Raw genomic sequence first — 4,732 nt, forward strand, 5'->3', positions numbered from 1 at the left:
AGTCAGTAAAGATGTTGTTTGTGGTCAAGGTGATCCATTATGTCTTTGTGTATTATGTGTTCGAAAATTTTGTGAGTGAGATGGGGCGATAATTGGCATTGGCCAGTCCGGTCACCTGTCATTAGCAATGGATTAATGTTTGCCAAAGCCAGTCAGGAGGTGAAATGGAGGTGGATGATAGGGTTGGGTATATGTGTAGTGCGGCAACTATGCCTGATGGAACGAGCCTCCCATAACCCACTTAGCCAGCCAGGGTACCTCTTGGCCGACCTGGTAAGGAGTGGTTCTTTCCGTCACGCTGGTCCTTGGGTTCAATCCTTAGTGCAGCCGGGGAATACCTCTCCTTGTTGTGATTAATTTCTCGTGTTTGGATACACGCAGAGGACGATAAGGGGACCGAGAATAATGAGGAAAAGAGAACAGAAAATTCTCGTCATTAAATATGGCCTGCAGGATGGGGGCAAGATGGGGGGCAAAGGATTTTAGGATGAAGGCGGGAATGTTGTCGGGGCCAGTGGATTTAGTTGTGTTGAGTCCTTCCAGTAATTTCTGTATTCAAGTTAGTCGTGATGTCAAGGGGGCTATCGGGAGGAAGGGAGCTGTAATGGCATGTTTGGTGTCAGGTTATTGTGTTCTTGTGTGTATACCAATTGGAAGTGGAAGCGTGTGTTGAGTATTTGTGCTTTGTGTTGTTGGGCTGGGTTTAATGTGTTAGTGTTGTCTTTCAGTGATGTAATCGTGTGTTAGTGTCGTGTTTGCGCGTTTTAAGGAATTTAAAAAGTTTATTTTGTTATTTCATGTTACGTTGTCTGCGGGTAAGTTGGTGTGTGTTTGCATTCCGCTACTTTTATGTTTTTAGCAAATGTCTTTTTGGTGGTTTTTGTAGGCGGTCCAGTTATCTGTTGTGTTGTATGTCTGCGCGCGTCTGTAGAGTCTTTGTTTCTTGCGATGTTGTCTGCGTAGATCCCTGGAAAACAAGGGGAGTGTGTACCTACTAGAAAGTTTTTTTTTTTTTTTTTTTGTGTGTGTGTGGTATGTGTCTGTTCATAAGAGTCGTGTATGGCGTGTTTCAGGTTGTTCCAGTTGGTGGACAGAAGTCTTGTGTGTGTGTGTGTGTGTGTGTGTGTGTGTGTGTGGTATGTGTCTGTTCATTGAGGCGTGTATGGTGTGTTTCAGGTTGTTCCAGTTGGTGGACAGAAGCTTGTGTGTGTGTGTGTGTGTGTGTGTGTGTGTGTGTGTGTGGTATGTGTCTGTTCATGCAAGAGTCGTGTATGGTGTCTTTCAGGTTGTTCCAGTTGGTGGACAGAAGTCTTGTGTGTGTGTGTGTGTGTGTGTGTGTGTGTGTGTGTGTGTGTAGGTGTGTGGGTATGTGTCTGTTCATTGAGGCGTGTATGGTGTTTCTGGTTGTTCCAGTTGGTGGACAGAAGTCTTGTGTGTGTGTGTGTGTGTGTGTGTGTGTGTGGTAGGCTATGTGTCTGTTCATTGAGGCGTGTATGGTGTGTTTCAGGTAAGGTAACTCCAGCAGGACAGAAGTCTTGTGTGTGTGTGTGTGTGTGTGGTATGTGTGTCTGTTCATTGAGTCGTGTGTATGGTGTGTTTCAGGTTGTTCCAGTTGGTGGACAGGTAGTCTGTGTGTGTGTGTGTGTGTGTGTGTGTGTGTGTGTGTGTGTGTGTTTCAGAGTCGTGTATGGTGTGTTTCAGGTTGTTCCAGTTGGTGGACAGAAGTCTTGTGTGGGTCTGTCTTAAAAAGTCAGTGAAAGCAGTAGGTCTTGCTTCTTGATCATGTCAAACTGGTCAGCCCTTGAATAAAGGAATTTCTACTGGGTCTAAATCTCTGTTTATGTCTAATCGGTCGGAGGTCAGCGTCAATAATTATTATGTCATGGTCACTAAGTCCGCCTGTGGTTCAGGTAGTCAGCGATGCCTGCCGCTTCTTATCTCGCGGGCCCGGGTTCGAATCCCGGCCCGGGCAGTCGGCGGCAGCCTACCCTAGCTGTTCATCCTCCTTTGCTGTTGGTCGATAAATGGGTACCTGGGGAAAACCTGGGAAGGTAAACTGTGGAACCCTGATGTCACACTGGCCCCGTGTACACCAGGGGTACGGGCCCCTCCCACCACAGGCTCAGCGGGCCAATGTTACGGAGATGAGCACCGAGGCCACGCGTAAGTGCTGCCACAGCGTGTGCAATGCAACCAACTTTACCTTTTACTAAGTCCTGAACAACCTGAGTGTTTGCTATGTAAAGAATGTTGTTGGTGAGAAAAAGGTCAAGTGTGTGGTAAGCGTAGCTTCCTTCAAAGGGGACTACCGTAGCAGCAAGCGGGCGCAAGTTACCGTATGTGTTCGTGTTGGCTGGAGTACTGTTTGTGAGTGAAAATGTACTATTGACGTCAATGAATGTGTCGTGTAGTTGGCGCTCCTGTTTGTGTAGGGGAATAACGGGGTTGGGGCGTCAGCATCGGAGGGTCAAATGGGGATATTGCAGTCCAGTCAATGTTCGGGGAGGTTGAAATCACCTGTGATCCAGATGTGTTTGTCTGCCTGTATGTGAAAGAGAAATGCAAGAGTTGTGTAAATAGTCTGCATTAGTAGAAGGTGCAGTCTGTAAAAGCAGCAATAAGAAGAGATTTACAGTTGAAGGTTTGTAACTGGACCCAGGGGATTTCACAGTCATTGTGTCAAGGGCAGGCCTGTGCTGTCTGTCAGGCGGTTCCTTACGAAAGCGGTGTGGCCGTGGGGTTTCTCTCTGTTAATTGGAAAGTATATGCTGGGTATGGCAGGACTGATTTGATAGTTTGTTGTTGGAGGTGCAGCAAAGGAGAAGGAGGAGCCTGCCATCACAACCCTGCAGGAAATACATATTATGGGTTTGTATTTTTAAAAACATTTCGCCGCCCAAGTTCACATATTTGGACAAGGCTGTATGATTTGACGCATTTATCAGTAGTTCTGCGACCCTGTAGTTTGATCCTTCCTCAGTAGCATGAACTTCAAAGAAACACCATTAGGACCCGATTCATCCATTCTTTCACCTTAGAAATAGTCAGTTTGAGAAGCTAAGGTGCCTTGTGATACCGCTCCTATATAGTGTGATGGTACAACTATTAACATGCTTTAGAAGCCTCTCTCTCTCTCTCTCTCTCTCTCTCTCTCTCTCTCTCTCTCTCTCTCTCTCTCTCTCTCTCTCTCTCCTCTCTCTCTCTCTCTCTCTCTCTCTCTCTCTCTCTCTCTCTCTCTCTCTCTCTCTCTCTCTCTCTCTCTCTCTCTCTCTCTCTCTCTCTCTCTCTCTCTCTCTCTCTCTCTCTCTTCTCTCTCTCTCTCTCTCTCTCTCTCTCTCTCTCTCTCTCTCTCATAATTGGAAAGTATATGCTGGTGTAGCGGGACTGATTGATAGTTTGTTGTTGAGTGTGCAGCAAGGAAGGGAGGGCCTGCATCTAACCCCAGGAAATACATACTATGGGTCGTATTTGAAACATTTCGCCGCCCAAGTTCACATATTTGACCGAGGCTTTCGTATGATTTGACGGCATTTCCATCAGTAGTTCATGACCCTGGTGAGTAGTTTGATCCTTCCTCAATGTATGAACTGAAACACTCATTGGGACCCGATTCATCATTCTTTGACCTTTAGAATATAGTCAGTTTGAGAAGCGAAGGTGCCTTGTGATACGCCCTATATAGTGTGATGCGTGCAACTATTAACATGCTTTGTGCTAACGACCGGCATGAAAAGCACCAGTTTTTGAGGTGTCCGCGAATTGTACTAGCAGCATCATGTCCATATCATGTCTCTTACCATCATTGGCTGCACTGACCTTTTAATACATCCCCTGACCTCCTCTCCGTATTCCTATCGCCCCTCCCCTGTGATTTATTTTATTTATATATTGTTTAACGCATTTCTTTTACCTACTTGCCCCTACTTGGATCGTGACCCCCACCCTTACCCCTGCCGACCCTACCCACCCTGTAAATGGCCACGCCTCGCGAACAGCGATGTCGGTCGTTACCACAAACGCCCTGTAATACTTAGCATATACTCTGTCATCTGGCACTGTAGAAACGCAGCATGTGCACTGGCTGAATTTAAATATAAATTCCCTTCCTTTCCTCAAATTCCCTTCTTTCCTCCACTCAAATTCCTTCCTTTCCACTTAAATTCCCTCCTTTCCACTCAAATTCCCTTCCTTTCCTCAAATTCCTTCTTTCCTCCACTCAAATTGCCTTCCCTTTCCACTCAAATTCCATTCCATTCCATTCAAATTCCTTCCTTTCCCTCAAATTCCTTCTTTCCTCCACTCAAAATTCCTTCCTTTCCCTCCAATTCCCTTCTTTTCCACTCAAATTCCTTCCTTTCCACTCAAATTCCTTCCTTTCCACTCAAATTCCTTCCTTTCCTCCCTCAAATTCCCTTCCTTTCCATTCAAATTCCCTTCCTTTCCTCAAATTCCCTTCCTTTCCATTCAAATTCCTTCTTTCCCACTCAAATTCCTTCCTTTCCACTCAAATTTCCTTCCTTTCCCACTCAAATTCCTTCCTTTCCACTCCAAATTCCCTTCCTTTCCTCCCTCAAATTCCTTCCTTTCACTCAAATTCCTTCTTTCCTCCACTCAAATTCCTTCCTTTCCTCCTCAAATTCCTTCCTTTCACTCAAATTCCCTTCTTTCCTCCCTCAAATTCCCTTCCTTTCCTCCCTCAAATTCCTTCCTTTCCCTCAAATTCCTTCCTTTC

The sequence above is a fragment of the Eriocheir sinensis genome, chromosome 64, assembly GCF_024679095.1.
Source record: "Eriocheir sinensis breed Jianghai 21 chromosome 64, ASM2467909v1, whole genome shotgun sequence".
Lineage (NCBI taxonomy): Eukaryota > Metazoa > Arthropoda > Malacostraca > Decapoda > Varunidae > Eriocheir > Eriocheir sinensis.